This window comes from Dromiciops gliroides, chromosome 6 (assembly GCF_019393635.1).
Source record: "Dromiciops gliroides isolate mDroGli1 chromosome 6, mDroGli1.pri, whole genome shotgun sequence".
Classification (NCBI taxonomy): Eukaryota; Metazoa; Chordata; class Mammalia; order Microbiotheria; family Microbiotheriidae; genus Dromiciops; species Dromiciops gliroides.
In genome coordinates this window covers 205,486,642-205,500,616 of record NC_057866.1, presented here as the reverse complement: position 1 = coordinate 205,500,616, position 13,975 = coordinate 205,486,642, and the positions used below count along the sequence as shown (strand labels likewise).

General features: G+C 37.8%; 1 protein-coding gene across 1 annotated transcript in view; it reads right to left on the bottom strand.

Annotated features, from left to right (window-relative positions):
* The window catches only part of TENM3 (teneurin transmembrane protein 3), a 1,675,137-nt gene that overhangs the window by 1,345,482 nt on the left and 315,680 nt on the right, over positions 1–13,975 (bottom strand). Inside the window, exon 2 of the mRNA XM_043970124.1 lies at positions 3,079–3,241. The gene's annotated coding sequence lies outside the window, so the exon portion shown is untranslated. The remainder of the gene's footprint in view (positions 1–3,078; positions 3,242–13,975) is intronic.

Sequence of the window (13,975 nt, the reverse complement as noted above, 5' to 3'; positions counted from 1 at the left end):
CAAAGAATCCAAGATAACTGAAGGTCAAAGAGACAACATGACTTGCTGCAAGTCTCAGAGTTCATGAGTTGAAGAACAAGGACTAGGATGAAATAGGATAATATGTGTAAAGCCCTCTGCAAATCTCAAAGATTTTTATAAATGTTAGTTATTATTAGAACCCAGGATTTACATATTATTTAATACACATGCATATTATGCCAATCCTGTAGAATACATATGCATGTAATTATTATTATATAACTATCATAAACAAATTGTGTGCTTTACATCCTTACATGACCACTTCTGATAATTTTTTGGGGGGAGGGTAAGGCAATTGGAGTTAAGTGACTTGCCCAGGGTCACACAAGTGTTAAGTGTCTGAGGCCAGATTTGAACTCAGGTCCTCCTGACTCCAGGGCCAGTGTTCTATCCACTGTGCCACCTAGCAGCCCTCACTTCTGATAATTTTTAATAGCAAATGCTTAACATAGTTCATTTTATAGGTATGTTTAATTGCCAGTGTATTCTTTCTCATAGTCAATACTTTCAAATATATATCATGTATTAACACAATGATCAGAAGTTTCATAATAAACTGTCTTGGTAACTCAATATCTCAAAATTTTCTGTATTAAGAAGAAACTCTAAAGGAAGAAAGCCAATAAAGTGATGTTAGAAATGATAGTACTAGCAAATGTACTATTTATAGTATGCTGGTATAAAGATCAGAGAACAACTTAATGAGGCTTTACTATCCGGCATAGGAATATCTGATGACTGGGGTGAGCCTGAGCAGACTAATAGTGATGGATGTTTAGAATGTCAATGGCAGGATTCAATGGGAAAAGCTGCAATTTTGGATTTGTTAGCTGATACACAGGTGTAGAGTTTATAAACGCAGATTTTATTACTTGAGCTACATTCTATTCAGTTAAGAGATTCCTTCTTAGAGGGTTAGCCTTTGTTATCGCACTGACTAACCTTTGTAAACACAGTGGATTGTTGGATAGAGATGCTTTAATTTCTTTTATGTGTAGGAAAAAAAGTTAAACATAAATTAAGATATCCTCAAGATATTGTCTAAAATATTGTTAAAATATGCCTCCTTAGCTATGCTAAGAATAGCTGAATTTAAGTAGGATTATCTGCCAATGTTATGAACATATGCTTAATTTTTCTGCTAATAAATATTTCCACAGATATGAGACTAATGAAGCTCACAGTGAGCTATTGCCTTTTCATGATTATAAATACGTTAACTCTCAAGAGGGGTAAGCCTGGATTTAGAGTATTTCATGATGGGTCTACATGTAGTGTAGTAATCTCATAGAAACCTACTTAATGTAACCAACGCATAATTGGATAGAACCAAAATTAACTGTTTAGTCTTCTGAGGTACTAATTCATTATACCTAAAAGATTTTTTTTTCTAAAGGTAAACTTGATGCATGCATTTCCATTTTTATATCCATGATACATTCTGTTTTTAGTATTGCCAACTTCACTAAATTGTGGAACATGTTATATAACAAAGAAGAATATTTCATTTTGTTTCTATTCTAGTCAAGGTGATCCAGTACTGATTTTAAAAGCATTTTATAATTTACAAGATTATCAGTTCAGAGTTTTATGATGTGATTCACATTTTTTGTCCATTTCAGGTTTTGGCACAGGAAATAATAAAATTGTTTCAACAAAAATACTGTCATCTTACAAACTTTTTTTCTTTCCCTCCCCTTCTTTAAATCAGGACTTCGCATTTCCTATAGTTAAAAAATTAGTCATGGCAAACAGATTATGGCAATGGGATAAGACTATAGAAGAACTGGAAGCAACATACTCTGCTTACTGTAAGGAAGCAAGAAATCAAAACAGAATTTATTTTGGGGAACCTAAATGGCATTCTTTGTAGTTCTTGTTTTTAATATAGGTATATTTAAAATGTGCACATATATGTACACATACATTTATATACATACACATTTACCCACATACATGAGTATATAAATACATACATATATATGTATATGTATAAAATTTTTCTCCCTCCAAACATTTTCTGGATGAAGCCCTACTCTTGCCTTTGATGGTTTCTGGCACTTTTCCCATTCACTCTGAAGTTTCTCTTCAATGCTTAATTGCTTCTTAACCTCTTCCATTTCTCATTGCAGTCACCATTCACTTCCTCCCTCACTTTTACTTTTTATGAAGGAAAAACTGATGCTCGTTTGTTATTTTTTCCCTGATGAACACACAACCTGCTTTGGAAAAAGTGAGTTTTTTCTCCCTCTATGGAAGTGAGAAAGGCTTAATAACAAATTCTGTTAGTCTCAGCATCATCCTTAGAAACAATTAAGGAGATGGAGTCTTAAGTGTTATAAAAGATAAGGATCCCATACCTGAACTAAGTGTGCAGGAGGATACAGAGCCAAAGCATTTAGTATTCATTTTTTGTAAATGGCTCCATAGCTGAACTTTCCCACAAAGTCTATCAAGAACAACACTTCAGTGAGTATAATAATCTCAATATACAGAAAATTCCTATTGCATTGATTATCACTAATAAACCATTTAGATCGTACTTACCATGGTAAAGTGGGACCTCAGAACACCTTTGAATCTCTTTCATAGCAAAATTAACATGCAGGGCAATATTTCAGGATGATCTTTTGCCAAGGCAAAGGAATGGGCACTCTTATAATTAAGTAAATATCTGAATGCTAAATTCAGTGACTAAAACTGGATTTGATTCCAAACAATCCCTTCATAGTGTGTTTGTGGGTTGCTATGCAACATAAATTAATATCAACAAATGATGCCAAGTGATTTTTGCATGTAGTAATTGACTTGCAAGGTTTTGCTGCCTGAAAATTATGAAGGGAGTGTGGTTATTTAAATTTAAATGGCTATGTTAAAAATGCTAATTTTTATAATTAAAAAAAATCCATACAGAACACAAAACCTACATCTTAAAACTGAAGAAAAGAACTGCCTTCTCTGATAATAAATGTTCAACAGTCTGGAAAGTTTCTTCTACACCCTTTGGGAGAGCAGAGAGCATATTGAAATAACTTTTTATGCTGGTCTACTCACCTAGCTTCTCTGATGAGTTGGCTGTGGAAAGACTATATGGATGCAAAGCTCAATTAGTGTAACTTATGTATCCTTGGACGTCAATCATTCCTGTTGAGAGGTGGGACTCACAGGCTCTCAGTGCATTAATTAAGAGCTCATCTCTGCAGAGCTATCTTTCCACCTAAGGACCAAAAAGAAAGTTTTAATTAGATTTTAAAAGCGAATATGTCATATATGAAAGTAAGTGCAGTTCTTCAGCTGGTATATGAAGCAACAACTGGAACAGACTATTATTAACAATGATATAAAGGTCACTAGTCCTTGCTTATATTTAACTTCACAAATAAGGGGAAATATTTCGACCTAAACACTCGGTTTGTTGGTTGAAAAAATTACTTCTTGGGAATAACTGAAGTTTTGACAGTGTTGTTTGGGTGCCAACATTATTATTGGACCCCTGTCTAATTATTGATGCTGAGCTGATGCTGATCGAGTGCAATTACAACATTGAGGACAGACAGTATTTCTCTCTGATGGCTGGCTTTTTGTTCCAGGCTAGCTTCTGCCTGAATATGCAATGGGCAAAACAATGCAACTTCAGCAAAAGTGAGTGAAGGAACTTGCATAACGCATCAATTTCATTGGTTCACTGATGGAGTAAGTGTGTGATTGCTGGCTAGCCCTAAAAATATGGGGACTCGGGAGAGGTAGAAACTAGCTAGGCTCACTGGTGTCAGCTGCTTGAGATGCCGTTTTCTTGGAATGGCTTGTGTGAGGCCATCAAATATGCTACTTAGGGCTCACTTGGGAAATAATAGATAAATTATTGATTAAAATATTTATAAATTAACAGGGGAAAAACAAAATTTAAAAGTTGGTTCATTTTTTTAAAAGAGAAGCATGTACACTAGTAGCTGTTAATCCATCCTCCTCTCTAAAATTTAGAGGGGAAGAAATTCATGCTCAGGAGGACAACAATAAATTAGTTTGCCAATACCTTGAAAAAAGAAAATATTATAAACAAAGGGAAAATGAACTTAACAGTGGGAAGCCTGTATAAAGATGGAGAGAGTAAATAAAACACCACACCTGAAATAAAATGAAAATGAAAAATGAAAAAAGGCAACAGTGAAAAAAGTAGCAAAGTTGGCTTTCTGGAAGGATATTGATAGTTGCAACCCAGAAACTAGGGTGCAGTCCAAATACAGTAAATGGCGTAATTAATAATTATGAGGGTACTACTCTATCAGACAGAAATAGTACAATGGGAAGATGCATCAGAACATGGGGCAGGCTTAGCTCACTGCCTTAGAATAACAAAATGTGCATTCTGGTGTTCTTCATTGCTATTATATTTCATACTGTTTTACTAAGGGAGGTGTTTAGGAAATCCAGTTATCATGTGCACTATAAATTTGCCACCTAACTAGCATACCTGTCATGTACTGAATAACATCAGCGCAGCTGACAAAAGAAGCAATAGATTTTATGGGTACCTAGTAGCGTAAGCTGCGTTTTTCTAAATGATAGCGCACACATGCAAACGTTGCTATATACACATTTTGTCAGTAGAATAATGCTGGAAAATTGTAACACATCATTTATGTTAATGTTCATAAAGATATTTTATAATCCTCTCCCAGCCCTTTCTTCTCACATATTTTCCCATACATTTCGCCTCATTTCTTGTGTCGTTTACTGTTTATCGTGCAATATGTAGGGGTAGTACTCCCCAGGTACAAGTTGGCAATTTTGCTCATTACACCAATCATGTGCGCCTGATAAATGGATGGGCTCCCATACCCTACTCTCCATACTCTGTGTGCTCTTTAAATGAATTTTCTCCAGCATTTGCATTTCAAATTTAATACATAGTGAAAAAATGAAACTTATCACCTATGCATTTGGTCTGATTGAAAACATGACCACTGTTTCACATGCTGATTTATTTGTATGAGGACATGCCATCTTGGTGTGTCAGTATGGTATAGTGGAAAGGGCGATCGACCTGAATCAAAGACACAGGTTTGAATCCCATCTCTGCCACTTTCTAGTCATGTGGCCATGGACAAGACACTTGATCTCTCTAGTCCTTACTTTCTTCCTCTGAAAGAAGAGGCAGCAAATTTTGGTAGAGAGAGAGAGATTGGCCCTGGAGTCAGGAAGACCTGCATTCCTACCCTGACTCATAAAAACTTTCTGTGTGACTATTTGGTAATCTAGTTCAGGGCTTCTTAAAATTTTTCCACTTATGACCTCTTTTCACCCAAGAAATTTTTACACAACCCTGGGTATGTAGGTATATAAAACAGACATACATATCCTTTGACTGTAATTATTTTTTTTCGGGTGAGGTAATTGGGGTTAAGTGACTTGCCCAAGGTCACACAGCCAGTAAGTGTCAAGTGTCTGAGACTGGATTTGAACTCAGGTCCTCCTGACTCCAGGGCCGGTGCTCTATCCACTGCGCCACCTAGCTGCCCCAACTGTCATTAATTTTTCACGAGCCCCACATTCAGTTATTACAACCCCACAGTTTAAGAAGCTTTGATCTAGGTGACTCTCTTTAGATGAGAATTTGCAGATCAGATGTTTACCTGTATTGGTAGAGGGAATTTCATAACTGGGATTTTCTTATACAGATGAAAGCACAGGCTCAATTAAAAAGAAAAAAGAAATAGTATATATAAATATATACATACACATATGTATCTGTACATATGTATAGACATATATGTGTATGTATGTATACCCATGTAGTTAGATGGTACAGAAAACAGAGCACTGAGCCTGGAGTCAGGAAGACCTGAGTTCAAATGTGGTACCAGATAATTAATAGGTGTGACATTGGGCAAGTCACAATCTTTTTTGCTTCAGTTTTCTCCACTATAAGATGGGGTCAATCATAGAACCTAGATCTCCAGGTTGTCATAAGAATCAAACAAGATAATGTTTTGTTTTATTTATTTTTTTTGTGTGTGTGTGTGTGTGGGGCAATTGGGGTTAAGTGACTTGCCCAGGGTCACACAGCTAGTAAGTGTCAGGTGTCTGAGGCTGGATTTGAACTCAGGTCCTCCTGAATCCATGGCTGGTGCTCTATCCACTGAGCCACCTAGCTGACCCATAAGATAATGTTTTTAAAGCAATTAGCCTATTGCCTGACACATAGGATATGTTATTATTGATATTATCTCCTTTTTGTTGTGAGGAAAATACTTTGAAAAGGTTAAAGAATTATCCATTTCTTTTCAAAAAATCAGAAACTTCATTGGTTATTCAGTAATAATAACAATAGTAAGCATTTATAATTTGCAAAGCATTTTACAATATTACCTCATTTGTTCATCACAGCACAACCCTGATAGGTATCTACTGTTAATCTTTCTATTTTACAAATGGAAAAATTGAGGCTGAGTGAAATTAAGTGACTTGCCTATGGCCACAAGACTAATGAGGCAGGATTAGAACTCGAGTCTCGCCGACATTTAAGTTGCCCTTATTTAATGTGACAAAAAAAATGACAGGAACACATTTAAACTTTGATGACATTTAGGGTAGTTATTTTTAAGACAGAAAAAAATATTCATGAAGCACCTTTATGTGAACTGTCTGCTTTATTTTCTTATGTGAACAAGTATCCTTAGTCTTGTTATCTGAAGCTTCTGCCAAGTGACATTTAACAAGACGGCTCCATTACACATTCCTTGTCAGCTCCTATAGGCCATGTTTCTTGATTAAGAGCATGACAGTGGTAATAGACACATTCAACTTCAGAAGAGACAGTAAATCTTTCTTCCGGTAACCAAAGATATGAATTTTCCTACTACTTAATTTGTTGTTATTCACAAGGGACATTGTCAAGAACTCAAACTCAGGTCTTTGGGCCAAGGAAAATGAAATGCCACTGCCTGGGTGTCTGCATCATATTTTGGTGTTTTGTTTTCTGCTATAAATGATCCTTCCTCCTATTCCATTCCTTGCTCTCCTCCCCCACTCAGCTTCTTAACTCAACATGATTTTGAAGTCAACCCCAAGCTGTAGGCCAGCTGAAGGAATAACAATTTCAATGATAGACTCAAAGGAAGATTCGTGACCTGTTGTGAATTAAATCAAATTCAGCAGTGAAATAGCCACATAGTTATCACCTTGGTACCTGCCAGAGGGGTCAATACCATTTGCCCCCAAACGGCCTAAATAAAACATGCTGAGCGTCACTACTGCATACTGTCAGGAGATAATTTCCAAAGATGGATGAAGTCATCTAGACTTATCACTCTCTCTGGAAGGGAAAAAAAAATTCAACCACTATGATTTGGTTTGTAAAAGAAAATGACACTGTAGTTTATTAGATAAGCTATTGCTATGTTTAATTATGAAGAAGAATAAATCACTAAAGGAAGACAGATTAGATGTTTTAAAGAAAAATAATTAACAAATGAATGGGAATTCACCCTTTGGACACATTGCTGGGTTTAAAAACAGCAATAAATCATTTAGCGCTACCATTCTATTCAAGCATGAATAGAAAATGTGGCCCCATGGTTTTTTCATCATTTATAATCCTATAATTTACTGTGGCATAGGGAAGAGAGGGCAGGCCTTCAAATTCATGTCTTGTCTCTGACACATGCTAACTTTCTGATCATAAACAAGTTTGACAAATCTGAAGCATTTAAGGTGCAACCTGAAGACTATGTTTTAGACAAGTAAGCATAGGTAGAGGGAAATTTTTTTATTTTTCTGGGGTTTTTTTGTTTGTTTGTTTTTATGAAAGGGGTTTCCTATGCTGAGGAAGTAACAAATTTGGTCCTAGAATTTGGAAACATTGCTTTCTGAGCCATCTCTGAATTGAAGAATTTGGGCAGAATTCTAACAACCCTGATTTGGATTCAAATAACTGTACCTGGGGCAGGGCATCTATTGTGTGACCTCCAACCAAACTTTAAGGAGGTATGGATGATCGATTTTTCCTTAACCTGTCTGACCCTCAGGGAGAAGGGCAAGTTGTGACACTGAGAATGCATCTGTTCTCCCTTCTCTTTTGATAGTGCCACAGTGGTGACCTCTACTCATGCAATAAAGAAGAAATATTTCTCTTCTCAAGGGTCTCAGGTCATCTTGAACCGGCCCTCAGTGTCCACAGGTCATCCTGTGTGGAGTGCATTTCGACCATTCAGGAGGATGCCTATGGGGAATATTGCATGGCAGAGGGATGGGGTGCCAGCTTGCTTTCAATTGATAGCTTCGGCTGGATTTAGTCATTCCTCATAGACAAAATTTAAGCAGAGCTTATGGTTATCTACAAGCCTGAATAGACATGAAGCCATAGAAGACTCTCTAAAGAGCAAAGCAAATCAAGCTATTTTGACATGATCAATTATTTATGTCCTAAACTGACTAGCCAGCTAATTAATTCAGTTGAAAAAATCAGTCCAATTTGATTGAACTGACTGGTCAAAGGGTCTATTCTCAACAGATGCATTTTAAAAGAGAATTATAATAAGTCAAAACACACTTACCAAATGTTTATTATATACTAAGCACTGGAGACAACTAGAAAATTGGAGACAATCCCTTTGCAAAAGAGCTCACATCTAAGTGGGGGAGATAAGAATAGTGGCAAAGTAGACAGTTGTGGGTCATCTTGAATACCTTGAATACTAATAAAGTCATATCTATTTCTGAGGAAGATCATTTAACAGGGTCAAATATTTGGGTGATAAGAACTTTATTTTCTGAGTCTTCAGAAGCTATGGCACCCAAGGAAGCAGCACTTAGTGGTGGGAGGCAATGGGTCAGTAGTTAGCCATGGTGCCATTGGTTTCACTCACTAGGCACATGCTTGCCTCTTTTTTCTTCCTCAGGGTGACTTGCTGCTTCAGGTAAGCTGCCTTTCCTGTCCTAGAGGGGCCACCTGGTTAGCACTTGGGTGAGGGTGGCTATCTGCTTCTTTGCAAGGGTCACTTCTTGCCTGGGCTGAAAGCCAAACCTGTGGTCTGGGTGGGTGGAGGTGAGGGATGCTATTACCACCCTTTCTCACCAAGAGTTGATTCAGTGTTAAATCTCAATTCACCACCTGACTTTTCTAACTGTATAAGAGCATTCCACAACAACCACCATCTATTAAGTTGCTCCTATGTGCCAACTACTGTGTACCTCATGGGGGTGGGGTGAGGTGGGGAAGGTTTTGGAGTATGGATTCATTCTTGTAGGGAAAGTTGCTATTATCCAAAGTGCTACAGAAAGAGTTGTGAAACCAAAATGCTCTGCGATATCTGAAAGGCAAGAACACTACTAACTAAACAACTGGGGACTACTAGTTACCTCCTGAACCTGACCTGCCATATCTCACCTATGAATTCAGGTAAACTGGCTTAGAAGACTGCCTGCTGGCTTACATGGACAGGACGACCTAGTCTTTTTCATCTCCATCTATTAAAATGAACTTCTTCCTTTAAGGTTCAGTTCAGGTAGCACCTTCCACGTAAAGCTCTCCTTGATTCACTCAGCTAAGGGTGTTCTGTCCCTCCAGAAACAGTCTTGAAGGATAGTGTTTGGATTGCTCTCCTGCCCACAACATACCTGAAAGAGAATCATCATCTCCCTACCTTCATCCTCCTTCCCTCTCACAACATGTGGGTCAGGCTTTTTTTTTCCTATTAACAAACCAAAGCTGTCCCTAGAATTAGCTTAAATGGCACCTCTAGTGACACAACTTATGGGGTGGCCATGGAGTAGCTTCCCGATCTCTTAAGGGAATAAAAGGTATGGGGTATGGGCCCTTTAGACTTAGCACATGGCAGGACCTGGGCAGGCACTACATTCTGCCCTGATGACCAGTCATATTTCCGTATTTAAGGGGGCAGCATCTACCTAGCCAAGCTAAGTTCTAGAATATCCTTGTGAATAGGCAGGAGAGCCAGGCTAGCAGAAGCAGGAAGGTGCCCTGAGGGAAATACAGGAGGCAGCATTGCCAGGCAAGGCAAACCACCACCACTACCACCTTTATCACTGTCTTCCCTCAGACTCTGATAAAGAGAACCCAAGAACCTTGAGAACAAAAGTGCCACATACCAGCAAACCTGCTTCCAACCCAGCCCATGCAACCATTATTAAGGGGGGGAAAGTATTGTGGAAAGAGAGCCCAACTTCTTTAACACCATCAGCAATAACTGCTGACTAATTGCCACCAATAGGCAGATAGGGACAGGAGCCCTAGGAGTGCCAGTACCTCTCAATCAATCCATATTTATTAAGCACCTACTATGTGCAAGGAACTGTGCTAAGCATCGAAGATACAAAAATAGGTAAAAGACAGTCCTGCCCACAAGGAGCTTGTAATCTAATTAGGGAGAAAATATTTCATATGCAATATTTGTATATTTGTATGCATACACAAACGCACAAACATATGTAAGAAATAGATAGATATAGATAGATAGGTAGATGATAGATAGATAAATGATAGACACATACAAAGTGAACTACATACAGGATAAATAGGAGATAAGTCATGAAAAAAAGGCCCTGGATTTAAGAGGGGTTGAGGAAGACTTCCTGAGGAAGGTGGGATTTGAGTTGGGACTTAAAGGAAGTTAGAGAGCTCAGTAGCCAGAGGGAGCAGGAAAGAATGTTCCAGGCATAGGGAACAGCAAGAAACAATGCTAGGAGCTGAGAGATGGAGCGTCTTGCCCATGAAACATCCAGGAGGTCAGTGTTGCTTCCTGACCAGTCCTTAAAGCCATCATCCAGGATCATCCTATGGAGCGGGATCCAATCATTCTCACCAGCTAAGAATTAACTGGAATGCCCAAGGCAGGCAAACCAGTCTGTCTGAAGCAGACATTATGAAGGACAGACAAGAGTCAGCATGGCCAGGCAGGTCAAACCATTACCTCCACCATTTCTCCTCAGCTCCTGATGGTCACAGCCTAGGACACTGAGACCAAGAACCCTAGAAATATCGATGCTCCCAGCCTAGTTCCCTCAGCTAGCATGGCGCAGTGGTTAAAGCCCTGGCCTTGGATTCAGGAAGACCTGAGTTCAAATCCGGGCTCAGACACTTGACACTTACTAGCTGTGTGACCCTGGGCAAGGCACTTAACCCCCATTGCCCCGCAAAAAAAAAAAATATAAATAAATAAATAAATAAATAAATAAATAAATAAATAAATAAATAAATAAATAAATAAATAAATAAATAAATAAATAAATAAATAAATAAATAAATAAATAAATAAATAAATAAATAAATAAATGGATAAATAAATAAATAAATAAATGGATAAATAAATAAATAAAATAAAATAAAATAAAATAAAAACATAGCCTGCCAAGTGCTCCTGCTAAGGCTACAACCACAACTCTTGGAGATCCAGAAAGGGAAGTTCTTGTTCATCAAGTCCTCAGCATTTTCAAATGGTTCAACATCACAGATGGACATGACTTTATTGGTGTAAATGATGAGGAACAATTGAGAACTGCTTCCTCACTTCCCTCTAAGGATCAGGAGACTTTTTTCCCACCTGTCTTGAACCTGAAGCTTTCCATTTGTTGTCTTTCCATTAAAATGTGAGCTCCCTGGGGGCAGCTAGGTGGAGCAGTGGATAAAGCACCAGTCCTGGATTCAGGAGTTCCTGAGTTCAAATGTGGCCTCAGACACTTGACACTTACTAGCTGTGTGACCCTGGGCAAGTCACTTAACCCCCATTGCCCCGCAAAAAAAAAAAAAATGTGAGCTCCTTGAGATCAAAGACTGTACTACTTTTCTATTTATATGCCCAGTATTCCATGCAAGGCTTAGCACATAATTAGTACTTTCATTTAATATAGTTTTTTATGTTATCACTAAATAAATCTCAATTTTTGAAATGATGAATGACTTAGAGTATCTCATTTCATCCCAATATTGAACCTAAACTAATAGGGGATGGGCCTGAGTCAGGCCAACCCAATATACAAGGATATGAGTCTCTTATTATACATATCAATATAAATGCAATATTCCCTTGCATATGGTAAGTTCTTATAGGTCAAAGGTCATGTCCTAGAACCACAAATCTTGAGCTGGAAAGGACCTTAGGGTCATCTAGCGTGGCCCCACTTACTATACAAATTAAAGAACTGTGGCCTGGAAAGTTGAAAATACTTGCCCTTGGTCTCACAGGTAATAATCAGGAGGGGCAAAATTTAAACTTGAGTCTCTGTTTTTAAAATGATCCCATCAGGGGGCAGCTAGGTGGTGCAGTGGATAAAGCACTGGCCCTGGATTCAGGAGGACCTGAGTTCAAATGTGGCCTCAGACACTTGACACTTAATAGCTGTATGACTCTGGGCAAGTAACTCATTGCCCCACAAATAAATCAAATTAAATTAAAAAAAAATGATTGCATCTTCGGTGGCTAGGAGTATATCATGCACACAGTAGGTGATTAATAAACCCATGTTGACTTTAATCTAATTTAAGATGTTAGTCTGAAGCTCAGACGTGAGCTTAGGGCTAGAGATGTAGATCTGAAAGTCATATACAATAGACACTAAAGACATAGGAGTGAATCAGATCACCAAATGAAAAAAAGTTATTGAGATGAGAGAAGTATAACAACAGATCCTTGGGAAATATCTATACCAATCAAAAGGAAGCAGTGAGAGAGGAGTTAGTAGAAAGGGATGGCCATCAGAAGACTGTGTTCAAGTGATTATGTAGTAGGAAGGGAAGACTGACATAATTAAATATTGCCCAAAGGTCAAGTAGGATAAGAACTAGACAAAGGTTAAGAAGCCAGGGGTAGCTAGGTGGTGAAGTGGATAGAGCACCGGCCCTGGAGACAGGACAATCTGAGCTTAAATCTGGCCTCAGCCATTTAACACTTACTAACTGTGTGACCCTGGGCAAGTCACTTAACCCCAATTGCCTCACCAAAAAAAAAAGCCATTGATGGTGATAGAGAAATAGAGCAATATTGCATGGTTTTGAAGAGAAAGTAGGCAGTGAAGAAGTGGAAGTTAGGGCATATCTTAAGAAGGTTTCATATCTTTGATACTGTGTCTACATGAAACAGTGAGTCAGGTCAGAACTTTAGGTTGGAAGCTCCTTTTCTTAACTTTAATGAGAACTTTTAGGAGGTTTCTAGTGTTTCTGTTTAAAAAGGCAGGTTTAATGTGTATCCTTCACCTATTGGTGGTTTCATATTACTCTCAAATCTAATTAGAATTTGGAAGTTCTAATTCACTCTAATTACTAGTTAGACTGTACTAAAGTAGCCATTAAAATGGTGCTGGAGTGGAGTATTAAGTGTCTATTAGAAAAGGATATATATCTGTAAGGTTTATTTGTTTAGCTTGGCCCATTCCTAGGACATGTGGGAGAACTGTCTAGGTAGGTTATAAGTCTTTTATCTTTGACATTTTATAATTTAGTTTTAATGTTGTCATATTTTATTGTACATGAGCCCGGAGGTTTTCTGCTTTGATATGTTTATAAGTCAGAATAATAAATAAATTATGATTCAGTCCAACATCAGTGTCAGGATTGTGGTAGGTTTTATGTTTTCTTCATTCCATTTCTGTATGGAGAGAAATGATTAGACTTTTCTGACGTTTTTTCCTTAGGAACAATATTTGTGAGCAGTGAAATGAGATATTAATTACATATAGGTTCTAATAACACTTCTCATTTTATATAATGCTTTAAGGTTGGCCAAATACTTTCTTTCAATTCCATTTATCAAGCATTTATTGTGTACTAACTCTGTGGGGTGGAATGTATAGCACTGGGAAGGCAAAGACCAAAGCAAAGCAGTCCCTGCCATCAAAAAGCATATATTCTACTGGGGAGAAAGTGATATGTACTTAGATAAATACCTATAGAACAAATATGGAGTAACTTCAGGGTAATCAATCAAGACCTCTTCCA